Genomic DNA, 25,422 nt, shown 5'->3' with positions numbered 1-25,422 from the left:
GGTTGAGGGAGAGACAAAGCTGAGAGACAGAGAGAGGGTTGAGAGAGAGAGACAAAGCAGAGAGAAAGAGAGAGAATTTAGAGAGAGACAAAGCAGAGAGACAGAGAGAGGGTTGAGAGAGAGACAAAGCAGAGAGACAGAGATAGGGTTGAGAGAGAGAGACAAAGCAGAGAGACAGAGACAGGGTTGAGAGAGAGACAAAGCAGAGAGACAGAGTGGGTTGAGGCAGAGACAAAGCAGAGAGAAAGAGAGAGAATTGAGAGAGAGACAAAGCAGAGAGACAGAGCGAGGTTGATAGAGTGACAAAGCAAAGACAGAGAGGGTTGAGAGACAGACAAAGCAGTGAGTCAAAGCAGAGAGGCAGAGAGAGTTTTAAGAGACCCTTCGGATAGTGACCTGAATGCACGAATAAAACGGAGGTATTTGGATATAACTATGGATTATTTGGAACCAAAACAACATTTGTTGTTGAAGTAGAAGTCCTGGGAGTGCATTCTGACGAAGAACAGCAAAAGTAATCAAATTTTTCTAATAGTAATTCTGAGTTTAGTGAGCCCCAAACTTGGTAGGTGTCAAATTAGCTAGCCTGTGATGGCCGAGCTATGTACTCAGAATATTGCAAAATGTGCTTTCGCCGAAAAGCTATTTTAAAATCTGACATAGCGTTTGCATAGAGGAGTTCTGTATCTATAATTCTTAAAATAATTGTTATGTATTTTGTCAACGTTTTTCATGAGTAATTTAGTAAATTCACCGGAAGTTTTCGGTGGGTATGCTAGTTCTGAACATCACATGCAATTGTAAAAAGCTGGTTATTGATATAAATATGAACTTGATAGAACAAAACATGCATGTATTATATAACATAATGTCCTAGGAGTGTCATCTGATGAAGATCATCAAAGGTTAGTGCTGCATTTAGCTGTGGTTTTGGTTTTTGTGGCATATATGCTTGCTTTGAAAATGGCTGTGTGATTATTTTTGGCAGGGTACTCTCCTGACATAATCTAATGTTTTGCATTCGCTGCAAAGCCTTTTTGAAATCGAACAATGTGGTTAGATTAACGAGAGTCTTGTCTTTAAAATGGTGTAAAATAGTCATATGTTTGAGAAATTGAAGATATAGCATTTTTGAGGTATTTGTATTTCGCGCCACGCGATTCCACTGGCCCAGAGAGGTTAAGAGAGAGACAAAGCAGAGAGACAGAGAGAGGGTTGAGAGAGAGAGACAAAGCAGAGAGACAGAGAGAGGGTTGAGAGAGAGAGACAAAGCAGAGAGACAGAGAGAGGGTTGAGAGAGAGAGACAAAGCAGAGAGACAGAGAGAGGGTTGAGAGAGACAAAGCAGAGACAGAGAGAGGGCTGAGAGAGAGACAAAGCAGAGAGACAGAGAGAGGGTTGAGAGAGAGAGACAAAGCAGAGAGACAGAGAGAGGGTTGAGAGAGAGAGACAAAGCAGAGAGACAGAGAGAGGGTTGAGAGAGAGACAAAGCAGAGACAGAGAGAGGGCTGAGAGAGAGACAAAGCAGAGAGCCAGATAGAGGTTTGATACAGAGAGAGCGAGAGAGGGGTTGAGGGAGAAACAAAGCAGAGAGAATGACAGAGGGTTGAGAGAGAGACAAAGAAGAGAGACAGAGGAGGGTTGAGAGATTGTCAAAGCAGAGAGACAAAGCAGAGAGAATGACAGAGGGTTGAGAGAAAGACAAAGCAGAGAGACACTGAGAGGGTTGAGAGTGAGACATAGCAGAGAGGCAAAGCAGAGAGACAGTGAGAGGTTTGAGAGAGAGACAAAGCAGAGACAGAGAGGGTTGAGAAAGAGAGACAAAGCAGAGAGACAGAGAGAGGGTTGAGAGAGAGACAAAGCAGAGAAGCAGAGAGAGGGTTGAGAGAGACACAGCAGAGACAGAGAGGGTTGAGAAAGAGAGACAAAGCAGAGAGACAGAGAGAGGGTTGAGAGAGAGACAGAGAGAGGGTTGAGAGATTGACAAAGCAGAGAGACAGTGAGAGGTTTGAGAGAGAGACAAAGCAGAGAAGCAGAGAGAGGGTTGAGAGAGACACAGCAGAGAGGGTTGAGAGAGAGACAGAGAGAGGGTTGAGAGAGAGATGGAGAGAGGGTTGAGAGAGAGACAAAGATTAAAGACAGAGAGAGGGTTAAGAGAGAGAGACAAAGCAGAGAGACAGAGAGAGGGTTGAGAGAGAGAGACAAAGCAGAGAGACAGAGAGAGGGTTGAGAGAGAGAGAGAGACAGAGACAAAGCAGAGAGACAGAGAGAAGGTTTAGAGAGGGACAAAACAGAGACTGAGAGACAAAGCAGAGAGACAAAGAGAGGGTTAAGAGAGAGAGACAAAGCAGAAACAGAGAGAAAGTTGAGAGAGAGACAAAGTAGAGAGACAGAGAGAGAGACAAAGCAGAGAGACAGAGAGAGGGTTGAGGGAGAGACAAAGCAGAGAGACAGTGTTGAGAGATAGACAAAGCAGAGAGTAAGAGAGAGGGTGGAGAGAGAGACAAAAAAGAGAGACGGATAGAATGTTGAGAGAGAGAAAGCAGAGAGACAGTAAGAGGGTTGAGAGAGAGCCAAAGCAGAAAGACAAAGCAGAGAGACAAAGCAGAGAGGCAGAGAGAGGGTTGAGAGAGAGAGAAAGAAAAGAGACAGAGAGAGGGTTGAGAGAGAGAGACAAAGCATAAAAAGAGAGAAGGTTTGAGAGAGAGACAAGGCAGAGAGACAGATAGAGGGTTGAGAGAGAGAAAAAGCAGAGAGGCAAAGCAGAGAAGCAGAGAGACAGAGTGAGGTTTGAGAGATTGTCAAAGCAGAGAGACAAAGCAGAGACAGAGAGGGTTGAGAAAGAGAGACAAAGCAGAGAGCCAGAGGGAGGGTTGAGAGAGAGACAGAGAGAGTGATGTGAGAGAGACAAAGCAGAGAGACAGAGAGGGTTGAGAGAGAGAAAGCAGAGAGACAGAGAGAGGGTTGAGAGAGAGACAGAGAGCGGGTTGAGAGAGAGACAGAGAGAGGGTTGAGAGAGAGAGAGAGAGAGAGAGAGAGACAAAGCAGAGAGACAGAGAGAGGGTTGAGAGAGAGACAGAGAGAGTGATGTGAGAGAGACAAAGCAGAGAGACAGAGAGGGTTGAGAGAGAGAAAGCAGAGAGACAGACAGAGGGTTGAGAGAGAGACAGAGAGAGGGTTGAGAGAGAGACAGAGAGCAGGTTGAGAGAGAGACAGAGAGCGGGTTGAGAGAGAGACAGAGAGAGGGTTGAGAGAGAGAGAGAGACAAAGCAGAGAGAGAGAGAGAGGGTTTAGAGAGGGACAAAACAGAGATGGAGAGACAAAGCAGAGAGACAGAGAGAGGGTTAAGAGAGAGAGACAAAGCAGAAACAGAGAGAAAGTTGAGAGAGAGACAAAGTAGAGAGACAGAGAGAGAGTTGTGAGAGAGCCAAAGCAGAGAGACAGTGATAGGGTTGAGAGAGAGACAAAGCAGAAAGACAAAGCAGAGAGGCAGAGAGCAGGTTGAGAGAGAGACAAAGCGAAACAGAGAGAAGGTTTGAGAGAGAGACAAGGCAGAGAGACGGAGAGAGGGTGGAGAGAGAGACAAAGCAGAGAGAAAGAGAGAGGGTTGAGATAGAGACAAAGCAGAGAGACAGAGAGAGAGTTGAGAGAGAGAGACAAAGCAGAGAGACAGAGAGAGAGTTGAGAGAGAGAGACAAAGCAGAGACAGAGAGAGGGTTTCGAGGGGGGCAAAACAGAGAGACGGAGACAGGGTTGAGAGAGAGACAAAGCAGAGAGACAGAAAGAGGCTAGAGATTGACAAAGCAGACAGACTGCGAGAGGTTTGAGAGAGAGAAAGTTGAGAGACAGAGCGAGAGTTGCGACAGACAAAGCAGAGAGACAGAGAGAGGGTTGCGAGAGAGAGACAAAGCATTGAGACGGATAGAGTGGTGATAGAGAGACAAAGCAGAGAGACGCATAGAGTGTTGAGAGAGAGACAAAGCAGAGTCGGAGAGAGGGTTTAGAGAGGGACAAAACAGAGAGACAAAGCAGAGAGACAGAGAGAGGGTTTAGAGAGATTGTTGATCTTGTTGGTATTCGTTGTAAATACTCTGTAAATACTTTGGGTCGCAATCTTTATAGGGTTGCTCTTTTAACCTGTTAGGGCTAGGGGGGCAGTATTGACACGGCTGGATAAAAAAACATACCCGATTTAATCTGGTTACCACTCCTACCCAGTAACTAGAATATGCATATACTTATTACATATGGATAGAAAACACCCTACATTTTCTAAAACTGTTTGAATGGTGTCTGTGAGTATAACAGAACTCATTTGGCAGGCAAAACCCTGAGACATTTTCTGACAGGAAGTGGATACCTGATGTGTTGTATTACCTTTAAACCTATTCCATTGAAAAACACAGGGGCTGAGGAATATTTTGGCACTTCCTATTGCTTCCACTAGATGTCACCAGCCTTTACAAAGTGTTTTGAGTCTTCTGGAGGGAGATCTGACCGAACAAGAGCCATGGAACGATGATGGCCCATTAGACACCTGGCGCGCGAGTTCATGTTGGGTACCCTCGTTCCAATACGTTATAAAAGAGTATGCATTCGTCCACCTTGAATATTATTCATGTTCTGGTTAAAAAGGCCCTAATGATTTATGCTATACAACGTTTGACATGTTTGAACGAACGTAAATATATTTTTTCCCCTCGTTCATGACGAGAAGTCCGGCTGGCTTAGATCATGTGCTAACAAGACAGAGATTTTTGGACATAAATGATGAGCTTTTTTGAACAAAACTACATTCGTTATGGACCTGTGATACCTGGAAGTGACATCTGATGAAGAGAATCAAAGGTAATGGATTATTTACATAGTATTTTCGATTTTAGATCTCACCAACATGACGTCTAGTCTGTATCGCAACGCGTATTTTTCTGGGCGCAGTGCTCAGATTATTGCAAAGTGTGATTTCCCAGTAAGGTTATTTTAAAATCTGGCAAGTTGATTGCGTTCAAGAGATGTAAATCTATAATTATTTAAATGACAATATAATATTTTACCAATGTTTTCTAATTTTAATTATTTAATTTGTGACGCTGACTTGACTGCCGGTTATTGGAGGGAAACGATTTCCTCAACATCAATGCCATAGTAAAACGCTGTTTTTGGATATAAATATGAACTTGATAGAACTAAAAATGCATGCATTGTCTAACATAATGTCCTAGGAGTGTCATCTGATGGAGATTGTAAAAGGTTAGTGCATCATTTTAGCTGGTTTTATGGTTTTGGTGACCCTGTCTTTGAATTGACAAAACATTACACACAACTCTTGTAAATGTACTGTCCTAACATACTCTAAATTTATGCTTTCGCCGTAAAACCTTTTTGAAATCGTAAAACGTGGTTAGATTAAGGAGATGTTTATCTTTCAAAGGGTGTAAAATAGTTGTATGTTTGAAAAATTTGAATTTTGACATTTATTTGGATTCAAATTTGCCGCTCTTGAAATGCACCTGCTGTTGATGGAGTGCACCACGGGTGGCACGCTAGCGTCCCACCTAGCCCATAGAGGTTAAGGGTGGGAGTGTTACTAATACAAGTATCCTCTGTGTATTTCTCTCCTTCTCCCCTACTCACAGGTTGAGGGAGAGACAAAGCAGAGAGACAGAGAGAGGGTTGAGAGAGAGAGACAAAGCCGAGAGACGGAGAGAGGGTTGAGAGAGAGAGAGAGAGACAAAGCAGAGAGACAGAGAGAGGGTTGAGAGAGACAAAGCAAAGAGACAGAGAGTGGGTTGAGGCAGAGATAAAGCAGAGAGAGAACTGAGAGAGAGACAAAGCAGAGAGGCAGAGAGAGTTTTAAGAGAGAGAAAGCAGAGACAGAGAGAGGGTTGAAAGAGAGACAAAGCAGAGAGACGGAGAGAGGGTTGAGGGAGAGACAAAGCAGAGAGACAGAGAGAATGTTGAGAGAGTGAAAAAGCAGAGAGACAGAAAGAGTGTTGAGAGATTGACAAAGCAGAGAGACAGAGAGAGGGTTGAGGGAGAGACAACGCAGAGAAACAGAGAGAATGTTGAGAGAGTGAAAAAGCAGAGAGACAGAAAGAGGTTTGACGGAGAGACGAAGCAAAGAGACAGACAGGGTTGAGGCAGAGACAAAGCAGAGAGACTGAGAGAGAGTTAAAAGCGAGACAAAGCAGAAACAGAGAGAAGGTTGAGAGAGACAAAGCAGAGATACAGTGAGAGAGAGTTGAGAGAGAGATAAAGCCGAAACAGAGAAAAGGTTTGAGAGAAAGACAAGGCAAAGAGACAGATAGAGTGTTGAGAGAGACAAAGTAGAGTAAGAGAGAGGGTTGAGAGAGAGAGAGACAAAGCAGAGAGACAGAGATAGGGTTGATGCAGAGACAAAGCAGAGAGACAGAGAGAGGTTTGACGGAGAGACGAAGCAAAGAGACAGACAGGGTTGAGGCAGAGACAAAGCAGAGAGACTGAGAGAGAGTTAAAAGCGAGACAAAGCAGAAACAGAGAGAAGGTTGAGAGAGACAAAGCAGAGATACAGTGAGAGAGAGTTGAGAGAGAGATAAAGCCGAAACAGAGAAAAGGTTTGAGAGAAAGACAAGGCAAAGAGACAGATAGAGTGTTGAGAGAGACAAAGTAGAGTAAGAGAGAGGGTTGAGAGAGAGAGAGACAAAGCAGAGAGACAGAGATAGGGTTGAGGGAGAGACAAAGCAAAGAGACAGAGAGAGGGTTGAGAGAGAGACAAAGCAGAGAGACAGAGAGAGGGGTTGAGAGAGACAAAGCAGAGAGACAGAGAGTGGGTTGAGGCAGAGATAAAGCAAGAGAGAGAATTGAGAGAGAGACAAAGCAGAGAGGCAGAGAGAGTTTTAGAGAGAGAGAAAGCAGAGACAGAGAGAGGGTTGAAAGAGAGACAAAGCAGAGAGACGGAGAGAGGGTTGAGGGAGAGACAAAGCAGAGAGACAGAGAGAATGTTGAGAGAGTGAAAAAGCAGAGAGACAGAAAGAGTGTTGAGAGATTGACAAAGCAGAGAGACAGAGAGAGGGTTGAGGGAGAGACAAACGCAGAGAAACAGAGAGAATGTTGAGAGAGTGAAAAAGCAGAGAGACAGAAAGAGTGTTGAGAGATTGACAAAGCAGAGAGACAGAGAGAGGGTTGATGCAGAGACAAAGCAGAGAGACGAGAGAGAGAGTTGAGAGAGAGATAAAGCCGAAACAGAGAAAAGGTTTGAGAGAGAGACAAGGCAAAGAGACAGATAGAGGGTGGAGAGAGAGACAAAGCAGAGAGACAGATAGAGTGTTGAGAGAGACAAAGTAGAGTAAGAGAGAGGGTTGAGAGAGAGACAAAGCAGAGAGAAAGAGAGGGGTGGAGAGAGAGTCAAAGCAGAGAGACAGATAGAGTGTTGAGAGAGACAAAGCAGAGAGAAAGAGAGAGGGTTGAGAGAGACAAAGCAGAGAGATAGAAAGAGGTTTGAGAGAGAGACAAAGCAGAGAGACAGAGAGAGAGTTGAGAGAGAGACAAAGCAGAGACAGAGAGAGGGTTTCGAGGGGCCAAATCAGAGAGACGGAGAGAGGGTTGAGAGAGAGACAAAGCAGAGAGATGTGAGAGAGAGACAAAGCAGAGAGACGGAGAGAGAGTTGAGAGAGAAAGCAGAAATGGAGAGAAGGTTGCGAGAAAGACAAAGCAGAGACAGAAAGAGGCTTGAGAGATTGAAAAAGCAGAGAGACAGAGAGAGGGTTAAGAGAGAGAGACAAAGCAGAGAAACAAAAGTGCCTTGAGAGATTGAAAAAGCAGAGACAGAGAGAGCGTTAAGGGAGAGAGACAAAGCAGAGAAACAGGAAGAGCGTTGAGAGATTGAAAAAGCAGAGATACAGAGAGAGGTTTGAGAGAGAGACAAAGTAGAGACAGAAAGAGGCTTGAGAGATTGAAAAAGCAGAGACATAGAGAGGGTTAAGAGAGAAAGACAAAGCAGAGAAACAGAAAGAGCCTTTAGAGATTGACAAAGCAGAGTGACAGCGAGAGGTTTGAGAGAGAGAAAGTTGAGAGACAGAGGGTTGAGAGAGAGACAAAGCAGAGTGACGGATAGAGGGTTTAGAGAAAGAGACAAAGCAGAGGGACAGAGTGAGGGTTTAGAGAGATTGTTGATCTTGTTGGTATTCGTTGTAAATACTCTGTAAATACTTTGGGTCGCAATCCTTATAGGGTTGCTCTTTTAAGGGTGGGAGTGTTACTAATACAGGTATCCTCTGTGTATTTCTCTCCTTCTCCCCTACTCACAGGTGGCAATAATCATTCCCTAACCAGTCATCAATCAGTCGCTAATCTGAAGACACACCTGCTCCTTTTCCCTTACCCAATCACATCCCCTTTCCCTTGGTTTAAAAGTATCCCAATCAGTTCTCTCTGCAGGTCTCTCTTTTGTTTTTACACCTACATGTCAAAGCAGAAACAGAGAGAAGGTTTGAGAGAAAGACAAGGCAGAGAGACGGATAGAGGGTTGAGAGAGAGAGACAAAGAAGAAACAGAGAGAAGGGTTGAGAGAGAGACAAAGCAGAGAGACAGAGCGAGGGTTCGAGAGAGAGACAAAGCAGAGAGAGAGTTGAGAGAGAGAGACAAAGCAGAGAGACAGAGAGAGGGGTGGAGAGAGACAAAGCAGAGAGACGGATAGAGTGTTGAGAGAGACAAAGTAGAGAGTAAGAGAGAGGGTTGAGAGAGAGAAAGCAGAGAGAAAGAGAAGGTTGAGAGCGAGACAAAGCAGAGAGAAAGAGAGAGGTTTGAGAGAGAGACAAAGCAGAGACAGAGAGAGGGTTTCGAGGGGGCAAAACAGAGAGACGGAGAGAGGGTTGAGATAGAGACAAAGCAGAGAGAGTTGAGAGAGAGACAAAGCAGAGAGACATAGAGATGTGTGAGAGAGACAAAGCAGAGAGACGGAGAGTTGAGGAGAGAGAGACAAAGCAGAGAAACAGAAAGAGCCTTGAGAGATTGAAAAGCAGAGATACAGAGAGAGGTTTGAGAGAGAGACAAAGCAGAGAGAGAGTTGAGAGAGGGGTGGAGAGAGAGACAAAGCAGAGAGACGGATAGAGTGTTGAGAGAGACAAAGTAGAGAGAAAGAGAGAGGGTTGAGAAAGAGACAAAGCAGAGAGACAGAGAGAGAGTTGAGAGAGACAAAGTAGAGACAGAGAGAGGGTTTCGAGGGAGGCAAAACAGAGAGATGGAGAGAGGGTTGAGATAGAGACAAAGCAGAGAGAGAGTTGAGAGAGAGACAAAGCAGAGAGACATAGAGCGAGATGTGAGAGACAAAGCAGAGAGACAGAGAGAGGCTTGAGAGATTGAAAAAGCAGAGATACAAGAGAGGTTTGAGAGTAGACAAAGCAGAGAGACAGAGAGAGGTTTGAGAGAGAGTCAAAGCAGAGAGACAGAGAGAGGATTGAGAAAGAGACAACACAGAGAGATAGAGGGAGTGTTGAGAGGGACAAAGCACTGAGACAAAGCAGAGGCAGATAGATGGTTAACCTGTTGGGGATAGGGGGCAGTATTTGCACGGCTGGATAAAAAACGTACCCGATTTAATCTGGTTACTACTCCTGCCCAGTAACTAGAATATGCATATAATTATTGGCTATGGATAGAAAACACCCTAACGTTTCTAAAACTGTTTGAATGGTGTCTGTGAGTATAACAGAACTCCTATCAGGCAAACCTGAGAAGATTTCAAGCAGGAAGTGGCCTGTCTGAGAAGTAGTGTTTCGGATCTTGGCATCTTTTTATTGAAGACTAAGGATCTGTGCAATAACGTGACACTTCCTACGTCTTCCATAGGGTCTCAGAGCCCGGGAAAACGTTGAATGTCGATTCGGGCAGGCTCTGGCTGAAACACTTTATCGCTTTCTGGCAAGTGGCCACTCAAGAGTACTATGGGCTTAGGCGCGTGCCCGCTTCGACCGAATGGTTTCTTTTCCTTTGTCTGTTTATCTAAACGGAGATTCCCGGTCAGAATATTATCGCTTTTTACGAGAAAAATGGCGTAAAAATGGATTTTAAACAGCGGTTGACATGCTTCGAAGTACGGCAATGGAATATTTAGAATTCTTTTGTCACGAATTGCGCCCTGCTCGTCACCCTTATTTAGCCTTTAGGATAGTGTCTGGAACGCATCGAACAAAAACGCTGCTGTTCGGATATAACGATGGATTATTTTGGACCAAACCAACATTTGTTATTGAAGTAGACGTCCTGGGAGTGCATTCTGACGAAGACAACAAAGGTAAGAACATTGTTCTAATAGTAAATATGACTTTGGTGAGTGCTAAACCTGCTGGGTGTCTAAATAGCTAACCCTGTGATGCCGGGCTATCTACTGAGAATATTGCAAAATGTGCTTTCACCGAAAAGCTATTTTAAAATCGGACATATCGAGTGCATAGAGGAATTCTGTATCTATAATTCTTAAAATAATTGTTATGCTTTTTGTGAACGTTTATCGTGAGTAATTTAGTAAATTCACCGGCAGTGTTCGGTGGGAATGCTAGTTCACATGCAGTCACATGCTAATGTAAAAAGCTGGTTTTTGATATAAATATGAACTTGATTGAACAAAACATGCATGTATTGTATAACATAATGTCCTAGGGTTGTCATCTGATGAAGCTCATCAAAGGTGAGTGCTGCATTTAGCTGTGGTTTGGGTTTTGGTGACATTATATGCTGGCTTGAAAAATGGGTGTCTGATTATTTCTGGCTTGGTACTCTGCTGACATAATCTAATGTTTTGCTTTCGTTGTAAAGCCTTTTTGAAATCGGACAGTGTGGTTAGATTAACGAGAGTCTTATCTTTAAAATGGTGTAAAATAGTCATATTTTTGAGAAATTGAAGTAATAGGATTTTGAAGATTTTGAAAATCGCGCCACAGGCTTCAGACTGGCTGTTGCGTAGGTGGGACGAATGCGTCCCGCCGGTCCCATAGAGGTTAAGAGAGAGATAAAACAGAGAGAGAGTTTAGAGAGAGAGACAAAGCAGAGACAGAGAGAGGGTTTCGAGGGGGGCAAAACAGAGAGACGGAGAGAGTTTTGACATAGAGACAAAGCACAGAGACAGAGAGAGAGTTGAGAGAGAGACAAAGCAGAGAGACAGAGAGAGAGAGTTGAGAAAGAGACAAAGTAGAGACAGAGAGAGAGTTGAGAGAGAGAGACAAAGCAGAGAGACATAGAGAGAGATGTGAGAGAGAGACAAAGCAGAGAGAGAGAGAGGGTTGAGAGAGAGACAAAGCAGAGACAGAGAGAAGGGTTGAGAGAGAGACAAAGCAGAGATATAGAAAGAGGCTTGAGAGATTGAAAAAGCAGAGAGACAGAGAGAGGTTTGAGAGAGAGACAAAGCAGAGAGACAGAGAGAGAGTTGAGAGAGAGAGAGACAAAGCAGAGACAGAGAGAGGGTTTCGAGGGGCCAAAACAGAGAGACGGAGAGAGGGTTGAGATAGAGACAAAGCAGAGAGAGAGTTGAGAGAGAGACAAAGCAGAGAGACATAGAGCGAGATGTGAGAGAGAGACAAAGCAGAGAGACAGAGAGCGAGATGTGAGAGAGAGACAAAGCAGAGAGACAGAGAGAGGGTTGAGAGAGAGATAAAGCAGAAACGGAGAGAAGGTTGTGAGAAAGACAAAGCAGAGAGAGGGAGAGAGGATTGAGAAAGAGACAAAGCAGAGAGACAGAGAGAGGGTTGAGGGAGAGACAACGCAGAGAAACAGAGAGAATGTTGAGAGAGTGAAAAGCAGAGAGACAGAAAGAGTGTTGAGAGATTGACAAAGCAGAGAGACAGAGAGAGGGTTGATGCAGAGACAAAGCAGAGAGACAGAGAGAGGTTTGACGGAGAGACGAAGCAAAGAGACAGACAGGGTTGAGGCAGAGACAAAGCAGAGAGACTGAGAGAGAGTTAAAAGCGAGACAAAGCAGAAACAGAGAGAAGGTTGAGAGAGACAAAGCAGAGATACAGTGAGAGAGAGTTGAGAGAGAGATAAAGCCGAAACAGAGAAAAGGTTTGAGAGAAAGACAAGGCAAAGAGACAGATAGAGTGTTGAGAGAGACAAAGTAGAGTAAGAGAGAGGGTTGAGAGAGAGAGAGACAAAGCAGAGAGACAGAGATAGGGTTGAGGGAGAGACAAAGCAAAGAGACAGAGAGAGGGTTGAGAGAGAGACAAAGCAGAGAGACAGAGAGAGGGTTGAGAGAGACAAAGCAGAGAGACAGAGAGTGGGTTGAGGCAGAGATAAAGCAGAGAGAGAATTGAGAGAGAGACAAAGCAGAGAGGCAGAGAGAGTTTTAAGAGAGAGAAAGCAGAGACAGAGAGAGGGTTGAAAGAGAGACAAAGCAGAGAGACGGAGAGAGGGTTGAGGGAGAGACAAAGCAGAGAGACAGAGAGAATGTTGAGAGAGTGAAAAAGCAGAGAGACAGAAAGAGTGTTGAGAGATTGACAAAGCAGAGAGACAGAGAGAGGGTTGAGGGAGAGACAACGCAGAGAAACAGAGAGAATGTTGAGAGAGTGAAAAAGCAGAGAGACAGAAAGAGTGTTGAGAGATTGACAAAGCAGAGAGACAGAGAGAGGGTTGATGCAGAGACAAAGCAGAGAGACAGAGAGAGAGAGTTGAGAGAGAGATAAAGCCGAAACAGAGAAAAGGTTTGAGAGAGAGACAAGGCAAAGAGACAGATAGAGGGGTGGAGAGAGAGACAAAGCAGAGAGACAGATAGAGTGTTGAGAGAGACAAAGTAGAGTAAGAGAGAGGGTTGAGAGAGAGACAAAGCAGAGAGAAAGAGAGAGGGTGGAGAGAGAGTCAAAGCAGAGAGACAGATAGAGTGTTGAGAGAGACAAAGCAGAGAGAAAGAGAGAGGGTTGAGAGAGACAAAGCAGAGAGATAGAAAGAGGTTTGAGAGAGAGACAAAGCAGAGAGACAGAGAGAGAGTTGAGAGAGAGACAAAGCAGAGACAGAGAGAGGGTTTCGAGGGGCCAAATCAGAGAGACGGAGAGAGGGTTGAGAGAGAGACAAAGCAGAGAGATGTGAGAGAGAGACAAAGCAGAGAGACGGAGAGAGAGTTGAGAGAGAAAGCAGAAATGGAGAGAAGGTTGCGAGAAAGACAAAGCAGAGACAGAAAGAGGCTTGAGAGATTGAAAAAGCAGAGAGACAGAGAGAGGGTTAAGAGAGAGAGACAAAGCAGAGAAACAAAAAGTGCCTTGAGAGATTGAAAAAGCAGAGACAGAGAGAGCGTTAAGGGAGAGAGACAAAGCAGAGAAACAGGAAGAGCGTTGAGAGATTGAAAAAGCAGAGATACAGAGAGAGGTTTGAGAGAGAGACAAAGTAGAGACAGAAAGAGGCTTGAGAGATTGAAAAAGCAGAGACATAGAGAGGGTTAAGAGAGAAAGACAAAGCAGAGAAACAGAAAGAGCCTTTAGAGATTGACAAAGCAGAGTGACAGCGAGAGGTTTGAGAGAGAGAAAGTTGAGAGACAGAGGGTTGAGAGAGAGACAAAGCAGAGTGACGGATAGAGGGTTTAGAGAAAGAGACAAAGCAGAGGGACAGAGTGAGGGTTTAGAGAGATTGTTGATCTTGTTGGTATTCGTTGTAAATACTCTGTAAATACTTTGGGTCGCAATCCTTATAGGGTTGCTCTTTTAAGGGTGGGAGTGTTACTAATACAGGTATCCTCTGTGTATTTCTCTCCTTCTCCCCTACCACAGGTGGCAATAATCATTCCCTAACCAGTCATCAATCAGTCGCTAATCTGAAGACACACCTGCTCCTTTTCCCTTACCCAATCACATCCCCTTTCCCTTGGTTTAAAAGTATCCCAATCAGTTCTCTCTGCAGGTCTCTTTGTGTTTTTACACCTACATGTCAAAGCAGAAACAGAGAGAAGGTTTGAGAGAAAGACAAGGCAGAGAGACGGATAGAGGGTTGAGAGAGAGAGACAAAGAAGAAACAGAGAGAAGGGTTGAGAGAGAGACAAAGCAGAGAGACAGAGCGAGGGTTCGAGAGAGAGACAAAGCAGAGAGAGAGTTGAGAGAGAGAGACAAAGCAGAGAGACAGAGAGAGGGTGGAGAGAGACAAAGCAGAGAGACGGATAGAGTGTTGAGAGAGACAAAGTAGAGAGTAAGAGAGAGGGTTGAGAGAGAGAAAGCAGAGAGAAAGAGAAGGTTGAGAGCGAGACAAAGCAGAGAGAAAGAGAGAGGTTTGAGAGAGAGACAAAGCAGAGACAGAGAGAGGGTTTCGAGGGGGGCAAAACAGAGAGACGGAGAGAGGGTTGAGATAGAGACAAAGCAGAGAGAGTTGAGAGAGAGACAAAGCAGAGAGACATAGAGATGTGTGAGAGAGACAAAGCAGAGAGACGGAGAGTTGAGAGAGAGAGACAAAGCAGAGAAACAGAAAGAGCCTTGAGAGATTGAAAAAGCAGAGATACAGAGAGAGGTTTGAGAGAGAGACAAAGCAGAGAGAGAGTTGAGAGAGGGTGGAGAGAGAGACAAAGCAGAGAGACGGATAGAGTGTTGAGAGAGACAAAGTAGAGAGAAAGAGAGAGGGTTGAGAAAGAGACAAAGCAGAGAGACAGAGAGAGAGTTGAGAGAGACAAAGTAGAGACAGAGAGAGGGTTTCGAGGGAGGCAAAACAGAGAGATGGAGAGAGGGTTGAGATAGAGACAAAGCAGAGAGAGAGTTGAGAGAGAGACAAAGCAGAGAGACATAGAGCGAGATGTGAGAGACAAAGCAGAGAGACAGAGAGAGGCTTGAGAGATTGAAAAAAGCAGAGATACAGAGAGAGGTTTGAGAGTAGACAAAGCAGAGAGACAGAGAGAGGTTTGAGAGAGAGTCAAAGCAGAGAGACAGAGAGAGGATTGAGAAAGAGACAACACAGAGAGATAGAGGGAGTGTTGAGAGGGACAAAGCACTGAGACAAAGCAGAGGCAGATAGATGGTTAACCTGTTGGGGATAGGGGGCAGTATTTGCACGGCTGGATAAAAAAACGTACCCGATTTAATCTGGTTACTACTCCTGCCCAGTAACTAGAATATGCATATAATTATTGGCTTTGGATAGAAAACACCCTAACGTTTCTAAAACTGTTTGAATGGTGTCTGTGAGTATAACAGAACTCCTATAACCTGAGAAGATTTCAAGCAGGAAGTGGCCTGTCTGAGAAGTAGTGTTTCATCTTGGCTCTTTTTATTGAAGACTCAGGATCTGTGCAATAACGTGACACTTCCTACGTCTTCCATAGGGTCTCAGAGCCCGGGAAAACGTTGAACGATATCGAGGCAGGCTCTGGCTGAAACACTTTATCGCTTTTGGCAAGTGGCCACTCAGAGTACTATGGGCTTAGGCGCGTGCCCGCTCGACCGAATGGTTTCTTTTCCTTTGTCTGTTTATCTAAACGCAGATTCCCGGTCAGAATATTATCGCTTTTTTATGAGAAAAATGGCATAAAAATGGATTTTAAACAGCGGTTGACATGCTTCGAAGTACAGTAATGGAATATTTAGAATTCTTTTGTCACGAATTGCGCCCTGCTCGTCACCCTTATTTAGCCTTTAGGATAGTGTCTAGAACGCACGAACAAAACGCTGCTGTTTGGATATAACGATGGATTATTTTGGACCAAACCAACATTTGTTATTGAAGTAGAAGTCCTGGGAGTGCATTCTGACGAAGACAACAAAGGTAAGAACATTTTTCTTATAGTAAATCTGACTTTGGTGAGTGCTAAACCTGCTGGGTGTCTAAATAGCTAACCCTGTGATGCCAGGCTATCTACTGAGAATATTGCAAAATGTGCTTTCACCGAAAAGCTATTTTAAAATCGGACATATCGAGTGCATAGAGGAATTCTGTATCTATAATTCTTAAAATAATTGTTATGCTTTTTGTGAACGTTTATCGTGAGTAATTTAGTAAATTCACCGGCAGTGTTCGGTGGGAATGCTAGTCACATGCTAGTCACATGCTAATGTAAAAAGCTGGTTTTTGATATAAATATGAACTTGATTGAACAAAACATGCATTTATTGTATAACATAATGTCCTAGGGTTGTCATCTGATGAAGCTCATCAAAGGTTAGTGCTACATTTAGCTGTGGTTTGGGTTTATGTGACATTATATGCTAGCTTGAAAAATGGGTGTCTGATTATTTCTGGCTCGGTACTCTGCTGACATAATCTAATGTTTTGCTTTCGTTGTAAAGCCTTTTTGAAATCGGACAGTGTGGTTAGATTAACGAGAGTCTTATCTTTAAAATGGTGTAAAATAGTCATATTTTTGAAAAATTGAAGTAATAGCATATCTAAGGATTTGAATAACGCGCCACAGGATTCAACTGGCTGTTGAGTAGGTGGGACGCAAGCCCACCTAGCCCATAGAGGTTAAGAGAGAGATAAAACAGAGAGAGAGTTTAGAGAGAGAGACAAAGCAGAGACAGAGAGAGGGTTTCGAGGGGGGCAAAACAGAGAGACGGAGAGAGTTTTGACATAGAGACAAAGCACAGAGACAGAGAGAGAGTTGAGAGAGAGACAAAGCAGAGAGACAGAGAGAGAGAGTTGAGAAAGAGACAAAGTAGAGACAGAGAGAGAGTTGAGAGAGAGAGACAAAGCAGAGAGACATAGAGAGAGATGTGAGAGAGAGACAAAGCAGAGAGAGAGAGGGGGTTGAGAGAGAGACAAAGCAGAGACAGAGAGAAGGGTTGAGAGAGAGACAAAGCAGAGATATAGAAAGAGGCTTGAGAGATTGAAAAAGCAGAGAGACAGAGAGAGGTTTGAGAGAGAGACAAAGCAGAGAGAGAGAGAGGGTTGAGAGAGAGACAAAGCAGAGACAGAGAGAAGGGTTGAGAGAGAGACAAAGCAGAGATATAGAAAGAGGCTTGAGAGATTGAAAAAGCAGAGAGACAGAGAGAGGTTTGAGAGAGAGACAAAGCAGAGAGACAGAGAGAGAGTTGAGAGAGAGAGAGACAAAGCAGAGACAGAGAGAGGGTTTCGAGGGCCAAAACAGAGAGACGGAGAGAGGGGTTGAGATAGAGACAAAGCAGAGAGAGAGTTGAGAGAGAGACAAAGCAGAGAGACATAGAGCGAGATGTGAGAGAGAGACAAAGCAGAGAGACAGAGAGCGAGATGTGAGAGAGAGACAAAGCAGAGAGACAGAGAGAGGGTTGAGAGAGAGATAAAGCAGAAACGGAGAGAAGGTTGTGAGAAAGACAAAGCAGAGAGAGGGAGAGAGGATTGAGAAAGAGACAAAGCAGAGAGACAGAGAGAGGTTTGAGAAAGAGACAAAGCAGAGACAGAAAGAGGCTTGAGAGATTGAAAAAGCAGAGAGACAGAGAGAGGGTTAAGAGATAGAGGGACAAAGCAGAGAGACAGAGGGAGGGTTGAGAGAGAGACAAAGCAGAGAGACAGAGATAAGTTTGAGAAATTGACAAAGCAGAGAGACAAAGCAGAGAGACAGAAAGAATGTTGAGAGATTGAAAAAGCAGAGAGACAGAAAGAGGTTTGAGAGAGAGACAAAGCAGAGACAAAGCAGAGAGAGGGTTGAGAGAGACAAAGCAGAGAGACAGTTGAGATAGAGACAAAGCAGAGAAACTGAGAGAGTGAGAGAGAGAAAGCAGAGAGACGGAGAGAGGGTTGGGAGGGAGACAAAGCATAAACAGAGAAAAGGTTGAGAGAGAGACAAAGCAGAGAGACAGAGAGAGGGTTGAGAGAGTCAAAGCAGAGAGACAGAGAGAAGGTTTAGAGAGAGAGACAAAGGAGAGAGATAGAGCGAGGGTTGAGAGGGAGACAAAGCAGAGTGACAGAGAGAGGTTTGTGAGAGAGACAAAGAAGAGAGACAGAGAGAGGGTTGAGAGAGAGACAAAGCAGTGAGACAAAGCAGAGGCAGAGAGATTGTTTAGAGAGAGATAAAGCAGAGAGACAGAGAGAGAGTTGAGAGAGAGAGAGACAAAGCAGAGACAGAGAGAGGGTTTCGAGGGGGGCAAAACAGAGAGACGGAGAGAGGGTTGAGAGAGAGACAAAGCAGAGAGACAGAGAGAAGTTTGAGAGAGAGTCAAAGCAGAGAGACAGAGAGAGGTTTGAGAGAGAGTCAAAGCAGAGAGACAGAGAGAGAGTTGAGAGAGAGACAACACAGAGAGATAGAGGGAGTGTTGAGAGGGACAAAGCACTGAGACAAAGCAGAGGCAGATAGATGGTTAAGAGAGAGATAAAGCAGAGAGACTGAGAGAGAGTTTAGAGAGAGAGAAACAAAGCAGAGACAGAGAGAGGGTTTCGAGGGGGGCAAAACAGAGAGACGGAGAGAGGGTTGACATAGAGACAAAGCACAGAGACAGAGAGAGGGTTTCGAGGGGGGCAAAACAGAGAGACGGAGAGAGGGTTGACATAGAGACAAAGCAGAGAGAGTTGAGAGAGAGACAAAGCAGAGAGACATAGAGATGTGTGAGAGAGACAAAGCAGAGAGACGGAGAGTTGAGAGAGAGAGACAAAGCAGAGAAACAGAAAGAGCCTTGAGAGATTGAAAAAGCAGAGATACAGAGAGAGGTTTGAGAGAGAGACAAAGCAGAGAGAGAGTTGAGAGAGGGTGGAGAGAGAGACAAAGCAGAGAGACGGATAGAGTGTTGAGAGAGACAAAGTAGAGAGAAAGAGAGAGGGTTGAGAAAGAGACAAAGCAGAGAGACAGAGAGAGAGTTGAGAGAGACAAAGTAGAGACAGAGAGAGGGTTTCGAGGGAGGCAAAACAGAGAGATGGAGAGAGGGTTGAGATAGAGACAAAGCAGAGAGAGAGTTGAGAGAGAGAGAGACAAAGCAGAGAGACATAGAGCGAGATGTGAGAGACAAAGCAGAGAGACAGAGAGAGGCTTGAGAGATTGAAAAAGCAGAGATACAGAGAGAGGTTTGAGAGTAGACAAAGCAGAGAGACAGAGAGAGGTTTGAGAGAGAGTCAAAGCAGAGAGACAGAGAGAGGATTGAGAAAGAGACAACACAGAGAGATAGAGGGAGTGTTGAGAGGGACAAAGCACTGAGACAAAGCAGAGGCAGATAGATGGTTAACCTGTTGGGGATAGGGGGCAGTATTTGCACGGCTGGATAAAAAACGTACCCGATTTAATCTGGTTACTACTCCTGCCCAGTAACTAGAATATGCATATAATTATTGGCTTTGGATAGAAAACACCCTAACGTTTCTAAAACTGTTTGAATGGTGTCTGTGAGTATAACAGAACTCCTATAACCTGAGAAGATTTCAAGCAGGAAGTGGCCTGTCTGAGAAGTAGTGTTTCATCTTGGCTCTTTTTATTGAAGACTCAGGATCTGTGCAATAATCTGACACTTCCTACGTCTTCCATAGGGTCTCAGAGCCCGGGAAAACGTTGAACGATATCGAGGCAGGCTCTGGCTGAAACACTTTATCGCTTTTGGCAAGTGGCCACTCAGAGTACTATGGGCTTAGGCGCGTGCCCGCTTCGACCGAATGGTTTCTTTTCCTTTGTCTGTTTATCTAAACGCAGATTCCCGGTCAGAATATTATCGCTTTTTTATGAGAAAAATGGCATAAAAATGGATTTTAAACAGCGGTTGACATGCTTCGAAGTACAGTAATGGAATATTTAGAATTCTTTTGTCACGAATTGCGCCTTGCTCGTCACCCTTATTTAGCCTTTAGGATAGTGTCTAGAACGCACGAACAAAACGCTGCTGTTTGGATATAACGATGGATTATTTTGGACCAAACCAACATTTGTTATTGAAGTAGAAGTCCTGGGAGTGCATTCTGACGAAGACAACAAAGGTAAGAACATTTTTCTTATAGTAAATCTGACTTTGGTGAGTGCTAAACCTGCTGGGTGTCTAAATAGCTAACCCTGTGATGCCGGGCTATCTACTGAGAATATTGCAAAATGTGCTTTCACCGAAAAGCTATTTTAAAATCGGACATATCGAGTGCATAGAGGAATTCTGTATCTATAATTCTTAAAATAATTGTTATGCTTTTTGTGAACGTTTATCGTGAGTAATTTAGTAAATTCACCGGCAGTGTTCGGTGGGAATGCTAGTCACATGCTAGTCACATGCTAATGTAAAAAGCTGGTTTTTGATATAAATATGAACTTGATTGAACAAAACATGCATTTATTGTATAACATAATGTCCTAGGGTTGTCATCTGATGAAGCTCATCAAAGGTTAGTGCTACATTTAGCTGTGGTTTGGGTTTATGTGACATTATATGCTAGCTTGAAAAATGGGTGTCTGATTATTTCTGGCTCGGTACTCTGCTGACATAATCTAATGTTTTGCTTTCGTTGTAAAGCCTTTTGAAATCGGACAGTGTGGTTAGATTAACGAGAGTCTTATCTTTAAAATGGTGTAAAATAGTCATATTTTTGAAAAATTGAAGTAATAGCATATCTAAGGATTTGAATAACGCGCCACAGGATTCAACTGGCTGTTGAGTAGGTGGGACGCAAGCGTCCCACCTAGCCCATAGAGGTTAAGAGAGAGATAAAACAGAGAGAGAGTTTAGAGAGAGAGACAAAGCAGAGACAGAGAGAGGGTTTCGAGGGGGGCAAAACAGAGAGACGGAGAGAGTTTTGACATAGAGACAAAGCACAGAGACAGAGAGAGAGTTGAGAGAGAGACAAAGCAGAGAGACAGAGAGAGAGAGTTGAGAAAGAGACAAAGTAGAGACAGAGAGAGAGTTGAGAGAGAGAGACAAAGCAGAGAGACATAGAGAGAGATGTGAGAGAGAGACAAAGCAGAGAGAGAGAGAGGTTGAGAGAGAGACAAAGCAGAGACAGAGAGAAGGGTTGAGAGAGAGACAAAGCAGAGATATAGAAAGAGGCTTGAGAGATTGAAAAAGCAGAGAGACAGAGAGAGGTTTGAGAGAGAGACAAAGCAGAGAGACAGAGAGAGAGTTGAGAGAGAGAGAGACAAAGCAGAGACAGAGAGAGGGTTTCGAGGGGCCAAAACAGAGAGACGGAGAGAGGGTTGAGATAGAGACAAAGCAGAGAGAGAGTTGAGAGAGAGACAAAGCAGAGAGACATAGAGCGAGATGTGAGAGAGAGACAAAGCAGAGAGACAGAGAGAGGGTTGAGAGAGAGATAAAGCAGAAACGGAGAGAAGGTTGTGAGAAAGACAAAGCAGAGAGAGGGACAGAGGATTGAGAAAGAGACAAAGCAGAGACAGAAAGAGGCTTGAGAGATTGAAAAAGCAGAGAGACAGAGAGAGGGTTAAGAGATAGAGGGACAAAGCAGAGAGACAGAGGGAGGGTTGAGAGAGAGACAAAGCAGAGAGACAGAGATAAGTTTGAGAAATTGACAAAGCAGAGAGACAAAGCAGAGAGACAGAAAGAATGTTGAGAGATTGAAAAAGCAGAGAGACAGAAAGAGGTTTGAGAGAGAGACAAAGCAGAGAGACAAAGCAGAGAGAGGGTTGAGAGAGACAAAGCAGAGAGACAGAGAGACAGTTGAGATAGAGACAAAGCAGAGAAACTGAGAGAGAGTGAGAGAGAGAAAGCAGAGAGACGGAGAGAGGGTTGGGAGGGAGACAAAGCATAAACAGAGAAAAGGTTGAGAGAGAGACAAAGCAGAGACAGAGAGAGGATTGAGAAAGAGACAACACAGAGAGATAGAGGGAGTGTTGAGAGGGACAAAGCACTGAGACAAAGCAGAGGCAGATAGATGGTTAACCTGTTGGGGATAGGGGGCAGTATTTGCACGGCTGGATAAAAAACGTACCCGATTTAATCTGGTTACTACTCCTGCCCAGTAACTAGAATATGCATATAATTATTGGCTTTGGATAGAAAACACCCTAACGTTTCTAAAACTGTTTGAATGGTGTCTGTGAGTATAACAGAACTCCTATAACCTGAGAAGATTTCAAGCAGGAAGTGGCCTGTCTGAGAAGTAGTGTTTCATCTTGGCTCTTTTTATTGAAGACTCAGGATCTGTGCAATAATGTGACACTTCCTACGTCTTCCATAGGGTCTCAGAGCCCGGGAAAACGTTGAACGATATCGAGGCAGGCTCTGGCTGAAACACTTTATCGCTTTTGGCAAGTGGCCACTCAGAGTACTATGGGCTTAGGCGCGTGCCCGCTTCGACCGAATGGTTTCTTTTCCTTTGTCTGTTTATCTAAACGCAGATTCCCGGTCAGAATATTATCGCTTTTTTATGAGAAAAATGGCATAAAAATGGATTTTAAACAGCGGTTGACATGCTTCGAAGTACAGTAATGGAATATTTAGAATTCTTTTGTCACGAATTGCGCCCTGCTCGTCACCCTTATTTAGCCTTTAGGATAGTGTCTAGAACGCACGAACAAAACGCTGCTGTTTGGATATAACGATGGATTATTTTGGACCAAACCAACATTTGTTATTGAAGTAGAAGTCCTGGGAGTGCATTCTGACGAAGACAACAAAGGTAAGAACATTGTTCTTATAGTAAATCTGACTTTGGTGAGTGCTAAACCTGCTGGGTGTCTAAATAGCTAACCCTGTGATGCCGGGCTATCTACTGAGAATATTGCAAAATGTGCTTTCACCGAAAAGCTATTTTAAAATCGGACATATCGAGTGCATAGAGGAATTCTGTATCTATAATTCTTAAAATAATTGTTATGCTTTTTGTGAACGTTTATCGTGAGTAATTTAGTAAATTCACCGGCAGTGTTCGGTGGGAATGCTAGTCACATGCTAGTCACATGCTAATGTAAAAAGCTGGTTTTTGATATAAATATGAACTTGATTGAACAAAACATGCATTTATTGTATAACATAATGTCCTAGGGTTGTCATCTGATGAAGCTCATCAAAGGTTAGTGCTACATTTAGCTGTGGTTTGGGTTTATGTGACATTATATGCTAGCTTGAAAAATGGGTGTCTGATTATTTCTGGCTCGGTACTCTGCTGACATAATCTAATGTTTTGCTTTCGTTGTAAAGCCTTTTTGAAATCGGACAGTGTGGTTAGATTAACGAGAGTCTTATCTTTAAAATGGTGTAAAATAGTCATATTTTTGAAAAATTGAAGTAATAGCATATCTAAGGATTTGAATAACGCGCCACAGGATTCAACTGGCTGTTGAGTAGGTGGGACGCAAGCGTCCCACCTAGCCCATAGAGGTTAAGAGAGAGATAAAACAGAGAGAGAGTTTAGAGAGAGAGACAAAGCAGAGACAGAGAGAGGGTTTCGAGGGGGGCAAAACAGAGAGACGGAGAGAGTTTTGACATAGAGACAAAGCACAGAGACAGAGAGAGAGAGTTGAGAGAGAGACAAAGCAGAGAGACAGAGAGAGAGAGTTGAGAAAGAGACAAAGTAGAGACAGAGAGAGAGTTGAGAGAGAGAGACAAAGCAGAGAGACATAGAGAGAGATGTGAGAGAGAGACAAAGCAGAGAGAGAGAGAGGGTTGAGAGAGAGACAAAGCAGAGACAGAGAGAAGGGTTGAGAGAGAGACAAAGCAGAGATATAGAAAGAGGCTTGAGAGATTGAAAAAGCAGAGAGACAGAGAGAGGTTTGAGAGAGAGACAAAGCAGAGAGACAGAGAGAGAGTTGAGAGAGAGAGAGACAAAGCAGAGACAGAGAGAGGGTTTCGAGGGGCCAAAACAGAGAGACGGAGAGAGGGTTGAGATAGAGACAAAGCAGAGAGAGAGTTGAGAGAGAGACAAAGCAGAGAGACATAGAGCGAGATGTGAGAGAGAGACAAAGCAGAGAGACAGAGAGAGGGTTGAGAGAGAGATAAAGCAGAAACGGAGAGAAGGTTGTGAGAAAGACAAAGCAGAGAGAGGGAGAGAGGATTGAGAAAGAGACAAAGCAGAGAGACAGAGAGAGGTTTGAGAGAGAGACAAAGCAGAGACAGAAAGAGGCTTGAGAGATTGAAAAAGCAGAGAGACAGAGAGAGGGTTAAGAGATAGAGGGACAAAGCAGAGAGACAGAGGGAGGGTTGAGAGAGAGACAAAGCAGAGAGACAAAGCAGAGAGACAGAAAGAATGTTGAGAGATTGAAAAAGCAGAGAGACAGAAAGAGGTTTGAGAGAGAGACAAAGCAGAGAGACAAAGCAGAGAGAGGGTTGAGAGAGACAAAGCAGAGAGACAGAGAGACAGTTGAGATAGAGACAAAGCAGAGAAACTGAGAGAGAGTGAGAGAGAGAAAGCAGAGAGACGGAGAGAGGGTTGGGAGGGAGACAAAGCATAAACAGAGAAAAGGTTGAGAGAGAGACAAAGCAGAGAGACAGAGAGAGGGTTGAGAGAGTCAAAGCAGAGAGACAGAGAGAAGTTTGAGAGAGAGTCAAAGCAGAGAGACAGAGAGAGGTTTGAGAGAGAGTCAAAGCAGAGAGACAGAGAGAGAGTTGAGAGAGAGACAACACAGAGAGATAGAGGGAGTGTTGAGAGGGACAAAGCACTGAGACAAAGCAGAGGCAGATAGATGGTTAAGAGAGAGATAAAGCAGAGAGACTGAGAGAGAGTTTAGAGAGAGAGAAACAAAGCAGAGACAGAGAGAGGGTTTCGAGGGGGGGCAAAACAGAGAGACGGAGAGAGGGTTGACATAGAGACAAAGCACAGAGACAGAGAGAGGGTTTCGAGGGGGGCAAAACAGAGAGACGGAGAGAGGGTTGACATAGAGACAAAGCACAGAGACAGAGAGAGGGTTTCGAGGGGGGCAAAACAGAGAGACGGAGAGAGGGTTGACATAGAGACAAAGCACAGAGACAGAGAGAGAGTTGAGAGAAAGAGAAAGCAGAGAGACAGAGAGAGAGTTGAGATAGAGACAAAGCAGAGACAGAGAGTTGAGAGACAAAGCAGAGAGACAGAGAGAGATGTGAGAGAGAGACAAAGCAGAGAGACAGAGAGAGTGTTGAGAGAGAGATGAAGCAGAAACGGAGAGAAGGTTGCGAGAAAGACAATGCAGAGAGACAGAGAGAAGGTTGAGAGATTGACAAAGCAGAGACACAGAGAAGGTTGAGAGATTGAAAATGCAGAGAGACAGAGAGAGGGTTAGGAGAGGGAGACAAAGCAGAGAGACAGTAAGAGCCTTGAGAAATTGAAAAAGCAGAGAGACAAAGAGAGGTTTGAGAGAGAGACAAAGCAGAGAGACAGAGAGAAGGTTTAGAGAGAGAGACAAAGGAGAGAGACAGAGCGAGGGTTGAGGGAGAGACAAAGCAGTGAGACAAAGCAGAGACAGAGAGATGGTTAAGAGAGAGATATAGCAGAGAGACAGAGAGAGAGTTGAGATTGAGAGACAAAGCAGAGACAGAGAGAGGGTTTCGAGGGGGGCAAAACAGAGAGACGGAGAGAGGGTTGACAGAGAGACAAAGCAGAGAGACAGAGAGAGAGTTGAGAGAGAGACAAAGCAGAAACGGAGAGAAGGTTGCGAGAAATGCAAAGCAGAGAGACAGAGAGAAGGTTGAGAGAT

General features: G+C 44.2%; 1 protein-coding gene and 1 pseudogene across 1 annotated transcript in view; one reads left to right on the top strand and one right to left on the bottom strand.

Annotated features, from left to right (window-relative positions):
- The window catches only part of LOC106608148 (disks large-associated protein 2-like), a 777,756-nt gene that overhangs the window by 466,332 nt on the left and 286,002 nt on the right, over positions 1-25,422 (top strand).
- LOC123743499 (myelin transcription factor 1-like protein) overlaps positions 1-25,422 on the bottom strand; it is a 136,913-nt pseudogene that overhangs the window by 68,538 nt on the left and 42,953 nt on the right.

This window comes from Salmo salar, chromosome ssa06, assembly GCF_905237065.1.
Source record: "Salmo salar chromosome ssa06, Ssal_v3.1, whole genome shotgun sequence".
NCBI classification, from domain to species: domain Eukaryota; kingdom Metazoa; phylum Chordata; class Actinopteri; order Salmoniformes; family Salmonidae; genus Salmo; species Salmo salar.
The sequence above is the reverse complement of the archived record's forward strand: the minus strand, read 5'-3'. Positions and strand labels throughout refer to the sequence as shown.